The 15,817-nt window shown below is 39.3% G+C and overlaps 1 long non-coding RNA gene across 1 annotated transcript in view; it reads left to right on the top strand.

The window, feature by feature from the left end:
• Positions 1-7,186: 7,186 nt before the first annotated feature.
• The window catches only part of LOC115240399, a 76,876-nt gene continuing 68,245 nt past the window's right edge, over positions 7,187-15,817 (top strand). The window contains exon 1 of the long non-coding RNA XR_003884770.1: positions 7,187-7,288. This is a non-coding gene — a long non-coding RNA (uncharacterized LOC115240399). The remainder of the gene's footprint in view (positions 7,289-15,817) is intronic.

Genomic DNA, 15,817 nt, shown 5'->3' with positions numbered 1-15,817 from the left:
TTCCCTACCAGCGTCAGCCGCTATCGCGCGCGTCTTAACGTAAAAGAATCTCAGCCACGTCCGCCGCGAGGTGAACGCGACTCATCGCTCTCTGTGGTTCAGCTATTCATACGAGGCTTTACAGCGTGTTAATGAAAAATGCGGCTAGTCAGCTGGTGCTCGTTCTTAAATGTACCGGGTGGCCGCTTTCGTCTTGATCGTTCCCGTCTCGTCTTCTCTTGTACGAGAACTTTCCGCAATCAGAGCGCGAAATACATATATCCATCTCGCGAAAGTTTATTTTTATTCGAAACATTTATTGCAATTTCGCCGACCAAAATCATTCGCGACATACATGATACTTTCCTCGCTCTTCTTTCGCGTTCGTCATTGTTATCGTTTCGGAAAGAAAATTGCAAGAAAATGTGGGGATGAGAAGCAAGCCACGGATACCGGGTGTAAACGTCGAGAAACAGTATAATTGCGCGCGCGTTTCTTTTTGCAGGTGGCCGAGCCTCTGTAGTATCGGAGAGATGCATGTCTTTAAGCGCCGTAAAATAATCCGCCAGCGGTAAATAGACATCATACGCGGATGTCGGGATGAAGGAGTCGGATGCGTTCGCCGAACGTGCCGCGCACGTGCAGAGCGCGAATCTTGATCCCGCGTAGAGATTCCGATTTCTTGCGAGCGCCGGAATCGTGCCTCGTACTTTATTATAACGGCCGCGATGATAGCTCAATTGTGTGAAACGTTAGATAAATTACCGTTTCAAATCGCTACGGCGAATCGTACGGACGGGTAGGGAAGGATAATAAATCGTACGGCGGAACGGGGTGCGATCGATGTAAGTACAATCGTGTTAGCTGTTTCAAGCGGAGAAAAATAGCAGCAAGATCGGTGTAACGATAGCGTATATATACTTGAACACTTGTTCGTATATATATAAAATATTGTGTGCGTGTGTTCAAATATTTTATCGATGAAATCGAAACAAATCGACGAAAATAATATTTCGTTACATAAAACATTAGAGGATACTGAAATTTTCGGTGTCACCCGGTGTACACTCGAACGAATCTACTATAGACGGCATATACTAAATGTCTATATATAGATGCCTAAGATAGATACTTAGGATCCATGTAGTGATACATAAAAGTGCACAAGAGATACCTATCACCAGCGCATAGACACCTGCATTGTAAGCTCCTGCTTTCCACAGTAAAACATCCATTAATTGCTAGCTTTTCAAGCACGCTCGACCCGTGTTTTGAAATTTCGGGTTTTGTACTTCCAGTATTATGTATCAGCAGAGCTGCATACATACACGAAATTAAATCTTCAAAAGCTTTCAAAAATATGTTATATAATTTTTCTGTTGTACTTTTATAATAATATCAAATTAATTTTAAAAGTAATTACAATGGTTTTAATAGATATAAAAATTTTTGAGTTTGTTTACTTCAATATTTTACATTTCTTTCTGCATGAATGAAAAAAAAAGATATAATAATTTTAATTTTCTAGTTTTGTGTGCAGTTAATAAATGCTGTGAAAAATTCAAAGAGAATATTCATAAAAAGCGGTTGTGTCAAACACAATATACCACATTAGATTGTAATATAAATTTTAAATTATATGAATAATTATATTTTCTATCTCTGAGATACATTTATATATAAAATAAGTTTAATAAGTTGATCGAGAATATATGCATCCGCCAACATTGCACATCGATAATTAATAACTACATTAATTCAAAAACAGCGAAAGGGTCAGGGGAAAGAAAATATAGAGAATCACATTTATTTAAATAAGAAAATGGGCACACAAAAATATTGATTAATATTTTAAGCAGCGCGTCTTGCACTATTTTTGACGTTTGCAACGCGCTTCTCTCTTCAAGACATAACAATGTCATCCTAAAAGATGTAAAAATTATTACAGGAAATAGATCGTTATAAGCAAGATTTCTATATCGCCTGAAGTTGAAAAATTAATCGCGTCTTTCTTAATATTAATAATAATAATAATCAAAATCAAAGAAACAATAATCACAGAATGATATGAGGATAATTGAAAAATGATCGTTCAAACAGGGGAAAGAATAAAAAGGAGAGGAACACATTCCCCTCTCTTAATCCTCCAAGAAGTTCTTGCTGTGCGTTCGCACCGTTTCTCTCGTTTCCTCTTCTTTCTACGATCTAAGCGAGTCTCCCTTATTTTCCAGTTGGTTAACATCCGTGAACTATGAGCAAGTCCTTATAACCGGGACGCGAGAACAGGCGAGGGGATATTATCAATGGATCTACCGTCTATGTTCGTTCACGAGAGTACTTAGTATAGCTGGCACATGGTTTAACGCGATTTCTACTTCCTTTAAAGAGCGTTTCATGTCTTTAAGCAAACTTCCTTTCTTTCATTTTTCCACTTATTAACTCAGATGATTTTCTGCCTAACGGCGGAAGATGATCATAGAAATCGTTTATAACACTCGAAGCGGAAGTCTTTTAAATGGTTTTGAAATATATCATATATCTGGTTTCCTCGATTAACTATTAAATTAAAAAACTATAAATAACATCAAGGGTCTCAAATAGATTGATTTGGATGAATTGGTTTTGAATGAAGAATATTTTATATATACAAAATAATTCAAAACAAACATGTAATATGCGATATAATTTTATGACAAAATAGATTCAATATTAAGTATTAGAATTAACATCATGTCCTGAATTTTATCATCTGAATTTTAGCAATTAATATGTCAATACTTTGATGAAGCCTTTGTATTTCATATCCATTGCCAATGACAGTAAAACATCAATCACATTCGTTGTGAAATCGGCATCTAGTTCATAATAATTCTGTGTATATATATGTGTGTGTGTATATGAAAAATTCGATCGATGATTCCAATCGACGGGCTTGTCGATAATTAATCAAAAATGCATTATACGACGCTCGGTCGTCATGAACATTTTTTTATCGTTCTGTCCGCGCGTCGGCGTGACATCATTCTCACTACCGTGTTAGTCTGTCTGTATTACTTTATTTTCAGATGTCTGCTTACGTTTACGAGCGCTAAACAGTCGGGTCGACGCGCACAATGAGGCGCGGCCGCCTTTGATCACTTCTGACATTCGGTATTTTCATAATTTATTCCACGCTCCATAGGTTTTCCCTCTCTCTCTCCGCATAACCCCCTACGGCACGGTGTGTGTGTGTATATGAAAAATTCGATCGATGATTCCAATCGACGGGCTTGTCGATAATTAATCAAAAATGCATTATACGACGCTCGGTCGTCATGAACATTTTTTTATCGTTCTGTCCGCGCGTCGGCGTGACATCATTCTCACTACCGTGTTAGTCTGTCTGTATTACTTTATTTTTAGATGTCTGCTTACGTTTACGAGCGCTAAACAGTCGGGTCGACGCGCACAATGAGGCGCGGCCGCCTTTGATCACTTCTGACATTCGGTATTTTCATAATTTATTCCACGCTCCATAGGTTTTCCCTCTCTCTCTCCGCATAACCCCCTACGGCACGGCTATAGGATAAAACCTATTCGGTAGAACCGTGGTCGAGAAGCGGCGTATATAGAAGCGCATTAACACCGGGTATCCTTCATAAATTAGGAGTCGAAATGCGTACGCGTGGGCAACGCTTAATAAGGCATTTAGATAAAAGACTAGTCCTCTCCAGACTTTTCCGATTTATCACGCTCACGGCCGGGGTCCTTGTTCGCGGACATGTGAAGGTATTAATTTATCGGATACACAGTCGGGAATTTAAATCGGTCTGGACACTCGTAACTATCTTAGTAGCTCACAGTTTAGAACAAAAATAAGCAACGTGATATATTTTACAAATTACGAGAAAAAAGATATGTAAAGTTATAAGTAAGACGTCTCCTTATTCTCTTAAATTTGCGTATAAAATGACATTAGCTATTTTTATTCCAAGGTATTGAATTATAATAAGGTACCTATAATATGTAGTTACTTTATTAAATATATAACAAGGATTATATGAGGTTACATATTTGTAATCAACAAAAATAAATTGATTCTCTAAAATGTTAATGAAAGTGATTTAATTTATATTACGCTTGTTGTGGAAGTTAATAGTTAATTAGTGTCTCCAATCATGTGGACTATCAATTATGGCACGGGATATGTTATAATACGATGGAAATTTCCAATTTGATTTTAATTAAATTTATATAGGCGTATTTTCAAATATATTATATGCACATGCATGTGTGTGTGTGTGTGTGTGTACTCGCGAATGTAACAATAAATGAATGTAATCGTACGATACATCTTATGAAGTGGATAAAATAATGGTTTTAATTAAAACGCTATATAAAAATGTCTCGCAAGACAACTCGCACAATTTTGTTCAATATATATGCTAGCAAAATTATTAATAAGTGGGAGGGATATGTAAAATTTGTGCGGTATTTTTTTAATCATTTCGGGTAGAAATTCTACAAGGCGCCTTTAAAACTTTAAATATTTCGCTCCCAATTTTGGGATACAAATCGCACTGTTCCTCTTGCCTGTGCTGATGATTCACATTCCAGATGTATAGCTTCCAATAACACGTCTGACTTCTCGCGTATGTTCGCCTTATGGCCTCGTTAAAGCGGAAGCTCATTACGCCGCCTAATGTCTACAGAAATTAGAATTCTCTGGCTTCACTTAGAACACGCCAAATTGGAGCAAAGCCCGATTTTCCGCTCGAAAATTTTTGGGCGGTTTAATATGACTTTTAAATATATTGATATAATAAAAATATTTTTTCTTAATGTATCAAATAAAAATCACACACTTTCAATTATAATAATATATACTTTAGTTATCAGTGTTTTCTTCGAAAATAAAGTTGCATTAAATGTTGTTTCCTGTCGAGGACTACGAAGAATTCAAGACTAATGCGTGTTTATTGTGAGAAAACTCTACTTGACATATAATGTATTATTTTAATTAATAGTTATGTAACCTCCTTCCAAAGATGATCATTACGAGTACGTTGTAATTAGCCTCGTTGCGCAACGGCGTTAATATCTGCCTCTGAGGGTTGCTTCAGGCAGTGAAAAAATCCATAATATCAAGTACTCTGGACTTTCAAGACGTTAACTATTTTTTCGCGCGTGCTTTCTGAACGTGACCGAAATTCTCGTGTCTGATTTCTCTTACCTGAGTCCATCCTCTCCACGATGCAACGGCGACCGAGACAGCGAGAATGAGAGACGGGAAAGGGGCGAGGTGGAGTCCTCGTTAAGACACCGTTAACTCCGTAGAGTATGAGCCAGAAATTGCGCGGTGGATAATTAATTGGATGACATGTCGTGCGCTAGGTACGCCGTCGGCATCAACCCATTATACCTATTCCACGGTGCGTTATAAATAACGCGGCGCATCCGTGTATTTGCATATTAATTTCGTGTGATGAAGGCGATTAGGCTAATGAACGTCGAATGTGCCGCCGTGTGGCGGTGACTTTGTATGCGATCTGCCCGATGAACTCCCGTTTCCTTTGTCGCCCACCTGCGCGAACGATCGAGCGATCGATCTGAGATTCAATTAATCCTGAACGCAAAATAAAACGTCATCGCGATTCAAATCTATACTCGCGTTCGATGGTTGCCCGGTCGCGAGAACGTGCATGCTCTAATTATACGACACGGCGAGGAGTTTGTAGCCCCACATGAATTATACTATCGCTTACGGCTACGATTAAGCTCGCCGCAAAGTATGCACTTCGAATATTTTGTTGATTCGAGAGAGACCGAATGGAGCAAATTGAGAGGATGCGCGTCGGCTACCGACCATTCGAAAACGATACCCGTCCAGCGGCATACTCGAGATGGGTTATTAAACAAATGCGATAAGAGCGATTTTGATTAACGGCTGTTTCGACTCGAGCGGTTTTCGACGCCCCACCCTTGGATCTTTAGCTCCGATTAGTCCGAGGATACGTAACTACTAATTTGCATAATGCAGTGAGTCGCGCTTTTACTGTTCAGAAGTTACACGATGCGTGAAGAAAGGGTGCAAGTGTGAGAAGCATTTCATTAAAGAGCATGGCTTCAATGGTATGCTTCTTTTACTTAAGAAAATTCGTAGATACAGTCACTTTCGTTCCAAGATTACCTTCGTCTTTAAGACAAATATATTGCTTCTATAATTTATTATATAAATTCCTTCATATATATATACATATATATTTTTTTTTAATAATCTGTGAGAGAAAAGGTTACAAATTACGTATTTAAATATTTCTGCAAAAATAAATGTTTTGAGAGTGTGTTTTTTAATATCAATATTTCTATGTAAATTTTCTTGTGGAAAATATGAAAACGCATGATTTATGTAAACTTTACGCAAAGACGGTTTGTCTTTGGCGCTATTTATCTACCTTGCATCTAGTTTCCAGTCACGTGCATCTACGCTAAATTAACGTCTCCCGATGTAAATACAAGGGAGAATAAATTTCGATTAAAACAAAAATTTCCAGTTGGCGCGGATTGAAAGTAATGATTTGCGCGGCGGTGATTATTAGGGTCGATAAATTTTAGTTAAAACTAATGACAAAAACCACAACTTCCACGCGAGCCAAACTCGACTCGAATGTCCAGCGTGTCGTAAGTAGGAATTTATCGGCGCGGGTAACTCATACGCTTGCATGATTTACTGGCGTGGGTAAATTAGCGGCCGGCTAATTAGTATGCGACCAACAAAACCAAAACGAAACGAAGCTTGAAAACCGGTGTGTTTTTGAGTGGCGCGATCGAGTGACCAATGACATGTGTCAACAGCGCGTCGACGCGGATAACGTATGTGTGATTGCGTGAAAAAAAATATAATGGTATCTGTAAATACTTGTGAGAGTTTTACGCGCGTAAAAAATTACTTTCTCGTTTCCCGTATCAACGTCATAAATTAGAATTTTCGAATTCAAACTAACTATATATAATATTATTATTTATTATATATACGATAACACATATATGTATTGCACGTTTCTTTTCCACATTTAATACAAATAACAAGAAGCGAATATAATACAAACATAAACACACATGCGATGTGTAAAAGAAATATAAATATACATTCGCTATTATTATTTTTCTCACGACGAAGTATTGTTACCGACATGATACAGTATGTATCCAAGGCTCGACCATTACACATATATAAAATCGACTTATTCTCTCTCAACGGCAACCTACATCCGCGCATTACTAGTCGCACGAGCTTATTACGGTAAATCAGCTGTTTCGATTCCTCTCGGTACGTAGAAACATCTAGCATTTTATATTTATTTATCCGACTCGCGTCGCGCGGTGAGAAATCGTATACGAGTATTGAAAAGGGAGAATGGAGAGAGAGTTACACCTGTAGGAGAATCACTAATGAGAATCCCCGCGATCACCTCGCGACGATAGATCGCGCCTCGCCTCGCCTCGCTTCGCGATCGTTCACGGCGAATACGCCACCTTCGTCGCCGAATATTATTAAAGACGTTTAACAGCTTGTAGCATTAGCATCGGAGAGTTGTGCGTGCATGAACGCTCACGCGTGTGCTGGCTGCGTAAATCACCGGACCCGCCCGCGGGCCTGCCGATCGGGCCGTTCGTAGGGAAATTAGACACGCGTGTTGTATAGGAGCCTCTTATCCGCTTTCTCTCTTTCTTTCTCTCTCGTTCTCATCGATCCTCTCATTCGCGCTTCTTTTCGCACTTATCGATCTTGCCTTCTCTTCATCGGAATCTTCTTGACTTCCTCCGTCAGGCGTCTAATTTATGTAATTATGCGATCTCCTACCGCGACACTAGAAACTATCCACGCGAATCGTATTTATTCAAAAATCTCGGTTATCAAACGCATGTTTCGCCGCACGTGCGCACTTTTCTCTCCTCTTTTTCTTCGCGCTTTTTCGTTGCCACTTTATTGTGGTATTCTCCTCACGCAGCTCGTCTCCCATTACATCTTCCAGACAGCTTGCACCGACTGAGATGCATAAATCGTGCGCTCGCATACGCGACAGGTGCATCGGGTCGCGAGCACGGCAAGGGAACATGGAATTTTAGAAAAAGTATACGTAGACCTCTCACAGTCGTGTATTATTATTACGCGGAATGCCTATTCAGCGTTTTACACTTCATTCTGCAAATTATTTCACCGCGAACAGAAATTCCAATCTGATTTCTCATTGTCTCATTGAGGCTTACATCATATACTGCACTGGAATAAAATTCTCTGAAACTTTTTAGAATAATATTTCTTATTAAAAAAATATCAGTAACTATGCGCCTATTCAAATCAAAGCAGAGTTATGAATGGTAGACTAGTAAATGACAGGTATCAATTTTTCCATTATCCAAGAACGAAGAAGAACAACGGATCTTTATATGAATCGAATTCGCGAATTCGGTGGAATAAATAATTGGACCGTCCATCGTCTCGTTGTTGGACATATTATTTGTCTTCTATCAATTGTCATTAGTCATTCATCCGAGCTTGTTTGCCGCGGCGAGACGCGTTAGTAATTTCTTCCGCGAGCAGTCCTGTTACCTCGTTACAAGCATGTTCTACACACGCAGTGATTTGTCCCACGTTATCCATGTACGGTGCGTTCGCGAAACACTAACCTGCAGTTCATTAAGTCTCTAGATTTACACACGCGCGTGTCAACTCATTCGCGTTGCGAGTTCCTCTGCGACTTACGCTGCTCGTAAGCTTTATCGTTCATTTGCCCGCATTTAGCGATGCTATCGGGACGATTGGATTGTTTTTACCGCATCGTTCGACGGAGCTGTTCGAATTTATAAATAATATCTTGTCTCTCGCAATCGTAAAGTGAGTGAGACGCGACCGTTAACACAGGAGTATCGCGGAAAAAGAACTGTTAGAAGCTACATTTGCGCGTGATAAAGTTGAGAAGCAGTCATAAACAGCGTGAATAACGAACCGAGAAACTTCTCGATGAGGATAGTTGTGAATGTTTATATCTAAATCAAAGGATTCCAATAAACAGCATATTAGCACTTATCTAATGACTCAGCATTCGAGAAATGAAGAGAAGAAGGCGGAGAGAGTATTAGCATACGTGATCAATTAAAATTATTTTATTTCATACTTTCATTTCTTTTAATAGCTGCTTATACCTATAAATATATTCGTAGAAAATAAATTTCGTTAATTCAGTTCATTATGTACAATCCTTCGCAATAATTGCAAGATTTTCTAATTTCACTTCCAATTTTCTGCCGCAATTCAGAACCGATTCAGTCGTAATCACGTTTTCCTCTCACACTATCTTATTCTCCGCGAATCGTAATATAAGGCCGCAATTTTGTTTGAACGTGTATTAAGAAATTTACTTCGACGGGGTCTTTATTTCATGAAGGGTCGAGATGCAGAATACGATACACAATGCCACGACATGGGAATTGACCGAGTTTTACCTCGCTTCTGTCTCTCAGGCTCATTACCCCATGACTGAATGATGTGAGTTGCATGCCGCGCGTCGTCTCGCCGTCTATTAGAATCACGCATATGCGTGTCTGGCACGAGACATCAATTCCGTATCATTCGCTGGCAAATGGCTTTTTCGTAGAATTTAGACACTCTCTGGAATAAAGTGGCTGACTATTCGACCGAATGTTACGAATACATTGTCATTCAATATTAATTCGTATTACCACAAGAGTATGTACATACACACATATAATATATATAGTTTTGCGAAAAATCATTTCTTATTTGGGAATAATGATATAAAGTATCATTATGATTAAAATTAAGATTATATCATAAAATTATTATAAATAAAAATTCTAAGATAAAATAATGATACTTTATATCATTATTCCCAAATAAGAAATTGTGCACAATTATATAAAAAAATTAAAATTAAGATTATATCATAAAATTATTATAAATAAAAATTCTAAGATAAAATAATGATACTTTATATCATTATTCTCAAATAAGAAATGATTTTTCGCAAAACTAAATTCTGCCCGAAAAGAGTAAATTGGAATTTGCGACGACATGAAATTTGTGACAACAAAATTTGACAATGACACGTTTCTATTCCTTTGGATAATGTTGTACATGGACGAGCCGGATTTCCTGCAATGGTCGCGGCACCTCTCTTGAAAAAGAGGAAGACTTTTACGAGTATGATCAGTCACGGGCGTCACGACGCCAACGAGGAGATGAGCCTCTCTCTACGAAGTATCAGAAACCTGGCGCTCCGACGAAACTTTGTCAGTGTCCCGCACGATTAGCGGCCAAAGGTCGATCTCTCTGATCTCTCCTGCACCGCGGCCGGTGCTTTCCTCGTTTCTCTTCTCGTCTGGACGTCCACGTAGTGCGGTTAGAAGGATCTCACAGTTTCTTCCGCACAGCACGAATTATTCCAGTCGTACCTCCGCGGAGCAATTAGTACAGCGCGGTCGCCGCCCACGTTGCATCGAACAATTAATAGGATAGCGAGAGATGGAGGCGGTATCTGTATGAATGTATCTGTGTCTTCACAGAGGAGGAAAGAAACACATAGCGAGCACGCGATCGCATACTATGATCCGCGATATCGTGCCGGAAGTGGACGACTAAGATCTGCCATGATTTACATGGTGATAATCCCCTGCTTGAAATAGTTTGTTATTTCTTGGACGCGGTGACGACTTCTCGAGAATATTTTCGTCGTAATGAAAATTCTAGGCATGCGCGAGATGCCAAATATGTATGTTGACCCAACTTGTCACTTGTTAAATTTTTGATATAAATATCAATGTAAATAATTAAGAAATTACAAGATATGTACTTGTTACGGAACATTTTCAGTAATATATATATTAGTTAAGATACAAATATCGGCATACTTTCGTGAAAGGAACAAAATTAATTTGACAATAATAGAGAGACCAAATGAAAATTTCATATTTAAAAATACATCGAATGAATCATATCTGAAATAGCAAAAGTATCATGAAAGTAGGTCAATTTGAATATTTCGGTGTCCCGTCTCTGTCAATATTTTACGCGATCGCATATAAGAAGTTTTCATATATAGATTCCGCAGGCATCTTTAATCTCACGAATACCTCTAAATTCGTCATTTGCGAGTTTTTGTAATCAACAATCTTTTTTTCTAACACTGATATCTTCCATAAAAATATCATTTACACTATAAGTGTAAATCATAAAGAATATAAATTTGGACAGTACAGATTCAAAGTTTCGTATACCTGATTCGCCACAGTTTTTATAATTATCTCGTAACAAATTTTGTCGGACGGAAGATCGGGTAAAAATGAGACCGGCCAATCGAAATCGTAGAAGTCTTTCGCATATCAAATTCCGGCTTCGGATTTCGGACTCCCCGTCGCGCGTATCTTCGTCTGCGTTATTCTTTTTGGTTAGCTAGTGAGAGATATCGTCGGCCGCCGGTTCTAAGAAAAATCGAGATCAGAAGAGATCGGAGATCGCGGCGCTCGTCGGATCGAGTCCGAGCTTTATTTTTACGACTGCTACGATTTTAAGTACGAGTCTCGGGACCTATTCCTCGTCGGGTCAAGCGAGACGTCCGCGCAACTTCGAGGCCGACGAGCCCTCAACAAAACTCGAACAATTCCGCCGGACGCGGCGCCCCATGACGTCGATTGTGTGTGTGGTCTGTCATCTTGTAGATTCATTTCGAGATCCATTCGGATTGTTTAGGAAATATACCTCTACAATTTTAGACGGAACCGTGTTTCGTTTCAGAAACACGCCAAAGTAAACATCATTTGTTGGCCAAGGGGATTTGACAATTCCTACATATTTTCGTTCTGCGCGCTCGCGACTTGTCATCGTGTCTGATTAAAGTGCTTCTATTAAAATTAATCTTACGTTTGCTCTATATGTTTCGAGTACTGTTTAATATATTTAAAAATACGTTATAAAAAATCTTATTCTTTTACTTATATATGTAAAAATTTCTCAAGCAATCTACAATGATATAATATGACATTAGCATCTCGCATGTTTAGATTAAGAGATATACATTATTAAAGATATCTTTTATGTATTTTAAGAACAAGCTAGCAAAACTAAAGTTTATCAAAGTTGAAGTTTATCGTCTCTTGAATTAAAGGATAGGATAGCAGGAAAAATAAGAAATATATAGAAAAATTACTCCAAGGATCGAACCAGTTCGCAGATCACTTTCCTTTTGTCAGCGTCTACATTCTCTGACAAATCTCGAAAGAGAAAAAAATCGACGTAACACATGAAACGGGCATGGAATGAAGAAAAAGAGGTTCTGTCTCGTAGAGGAGTTGTATGGGTTGGGCATGGGTCATTCAAAGTGCGCTCAGTGACCTATTGTAACGTAGGACAATATGGTGCCGCTCTTCAATGGCCGGCTGTTCTCGAGGTGTTATGTTATGTGTTGGCTGTTATTCAGATGGCTAGAGGCATTCAGCGCCATTGCCATTGCCGTGACGGTTCACCATCGCGACACGAAGCTCCAAGAGACTGATGTGAGACTCAGCTTCCACCGTCAGTCGGGTGACGTTGACGATCGCGAGTTGTTGATAGAGCCGATTAACAAATTGATTCGGTTTGAAAAGAGTATCTCGGTGAATGATAGACATTTCCGGGGAGAAGAAATTGAGGAGGAGGTTCTTTATTCCTGTTCAATATCGTAAACAAGTTTTTCTAATTACCTGCTTACGTTAAGAAGATTTGTCAAGTTACATTGACAAGTCGTGCATGTACTCCGACATCTACTCCGTTCTTCACACATATAAATACACATATTTTTATAATCACTTTCTGTATTTAATCAAATTTGAATAGCAATAAGATTATATAAGTATATAAAAACAATCTGTAAAGAGCAATGCCAGATATCCCGAGATATGTCATTCATTGACAAAACTCTCGCAGGTACAGCAGGTAATTAATAATGTCTGAAGATTCCGAGTGATTCATTCTAGCCTGATGATTCATCGTGAAGATCTTAGGCATGCTGGGAAGGAGGAGCAGAAAGGGCTGACCGTAGTCCAGGATCCGGTGTGCCTAGAGGGTTTAAGTCCACTCACTGCGCGTCTCATGCTCGAGAGGGTGGAAACGAAAACGCCTCGGGGTAGGAAAGGACGTCAGTGACTTAGCGGCCGTTTCCATAGGAAAGATATTCTCTCATTCCTCCAACTTGCAGTACGATGTGATATTTGGATTTGCTCCTGTGGCAGGAACAAACTATGCCCGCGGGCATTCATTTTCCTCAATGGTAGAACTCAATAGACTTCATAAGAATCTATACTTGTAATTCTGCGGGCATCCCTTGCGTTCTTTTATTTCTCGTTTGATCAATCTTACGAGTTACAATTTTAATTATAAGATTGGTAGAATTGTAAGCAATAATAATTTTGGAAAAGAATTTTTAAATGTGACTTTATCTATTTGAAATTTAAAAAATGAGAATGCAAAAATTCCACATTATTATTGCAATTTTCTTAATCTCGAGTTATAAACCCGCGCAAAATTTTATAATTCATTTTCTATCACATGCGCGGTTAATCTCTAATGACAGATAACGAAATGTATAGTAAATTAAAGATTGTATGTTGATTGTGTAAAACTAATCGTACAAGCATCTCAAGAATATCACAGGCAAATAACGCACAATGCAGATTCGTTAAACTTGACAGTAACTTCTCAATTAATCATACCGTGTCCTTGAAGCCTCGAACTTTATTACCACCTACGGCTGATTCTTCGAAGCGCTCTGCGGTGCGTTATGTTCTCGCGATTCTCATTAGTAAATCTCTATCCTACACAAAGTGGGCGGATGAACAGAGCCGCGGCGCGAAGAGGCAGGCCGTCGCGGAAGCTGTCGGGGAACCGCCTTTCTCAAAGGATACGCGTAAAGCACGGTTCTTTTCTCTTTACTGCAGCCTCTCCCGTCAACCTCGTATCCTCGCTCTCCCCTTATGGTCTTTTCATTCTCGACGTCATCATATTTCCACGTACCTACGCAATGCGTTTCGTATATGAGGCTACTAACGTCGGTACTCTCGATGCGGACGAGAGTGAGGGGGAAAGGGAGAGAGATTCCGGTCGCGGCGAGGCTTTATGCATCGGCAACTTTAAATCACAGCCTGGAAATAACTCTTACGTATGGATAGATAGTTATTACTATAAAGCTTATGTGGGACGTGCGTGCGGGACCTCACGGGTATGCGTTCCGCATCGCGACCGACTCGCTTGACTGGCCGGCCCGGCCGGCCGTCTGACCTCAGCTTCCTTCGATTTTTGCCATCTCTTTATCGCCGCCGCTTCTCGCCGCTCTTTAACGGAAGAGGTACATCTCTCCCGGCTGACCGTTACTAATTCCTAGTTTGCCGCGTATGCCCGATTACTTATTATGTCGCCGGGCGACAAAGCATGGCAGATCGGAGACTTATGGACGTATTTATTTATCAGCAGTGCCGGATAGAGAACGAAGATGACGCGATTATTCTTTATGATCGCTGAACAAAAAATACTCTTTGAATTTTTTAAAGGTAAAGCTAAAACTGTCAATATGTTACAATTGATCGAGAGATGTTTGTTAAGTAAAATTAGAATTTCTCGTGCAGTTATACAGGTCGGCTCTTAATTTAGCAAGAAGATTGTCGATCAATCAATAACTATTTCAGTATTATTAAAGAAAAGAATAACAAAATTGATATTCCATTCTGTTTGCGGGCTCTAGCAACAAGAATATGGTAAAAATAATAAATAAGGTAAAAACGAAAAAAAAAACAGATTTAGAGACTTACATAAATATGTAGAATAACAATATAAAAAATAGCGTTTGTGCAATTTCTCATCTCTGCCTATTGGGGGCGATTAAAGAGTTGATAATTGCGTTAATATACAATCAGTGCAACCGGAAAAAGATACTCATTAACGCAATTTAAATTAGAACTATGAACCTTTATAGAGTAAATTGATTAATTGGATTAAATTTGAATCAACTCCGCGATAAGACTCACTTAATTGCCGAGAATAAAAGTATAAAAAATAATTTTATAAAATTGATCTTCCAAGTGCATTGAATAAATAAATATTTTGCTTTCTTTTAAATTTTTTCCATGTGAGGCGCGATACCACACGATGATTAATGAGAAAAAGAAAGAAAAATACCTGCTTTTTAGCACGCTACGATCACTGTAATTTATAAAACGGCGTTATGCACACTATGTGGTGTTTGGTCGACAACACCAATCTCAGATCTCGGATGCGAAACCACGTCAGGCCGTAGGTATGCGCGGAGGACTTGGGAAAGACGACAGGCTCTAAGTGGCCGAGCGGCAAAAGCGGTCGAAAGTGTCGTAAATTAATGCGATGGAGTAGAAACGCAGTCGCTTTGCCGGCCAATCTCCCACCATCAGTCGCCATGCGAGCCGAAACGTTAGTCAGACTCAGTCGAGCGCGACAATTTTTCGTTAAAAAGAAAATAACGAGAATCGATTCGCGCACCGGGAGATGACTCGCGCGGGAAGATCTCCGCGGAAGCGTGCGTGATCGTAAATGAAACATGTCTGATTTATGTGCGATAAAGGGGAAAGGGAAGAGGAAGAAAGAGAGGAAATCGCTTCGCGGAGAGGAAGCCGAGCGAGGGGATCGGCTGGCGGCCTGCTGAATATCATTTTTTCCGCTCGAGAAAATTTTTCACTTTTCCGTTCTCCGACTGTCGTTGTTGTTGCCGCTGCCTTTCCTCGGAGGATAGATACGGGACGAGACGCGGGAGGAGAGAGAAAAAAAAAAGAGTTTCCC

The sequence above is a fragment of the Formica exsecta genome, unplaced genomic scaffold, assembly GCF_003651465.1.
Source record: "Formica exsecta isolate Colony F162 unplaced genomic scaffold, ASM365146v1 scaffold425, whole genome shotgun sequence".
NCBI lineage: Eukaryota > Metazoa > Arthropoda > Insecta > Hymenoptera > Formicidae > Formica > Formica exsecta.
Note: the sequence above shows the minus strand (reverse complement) of the source record. Positions and strands in the feature narration are given on the sequence as shown.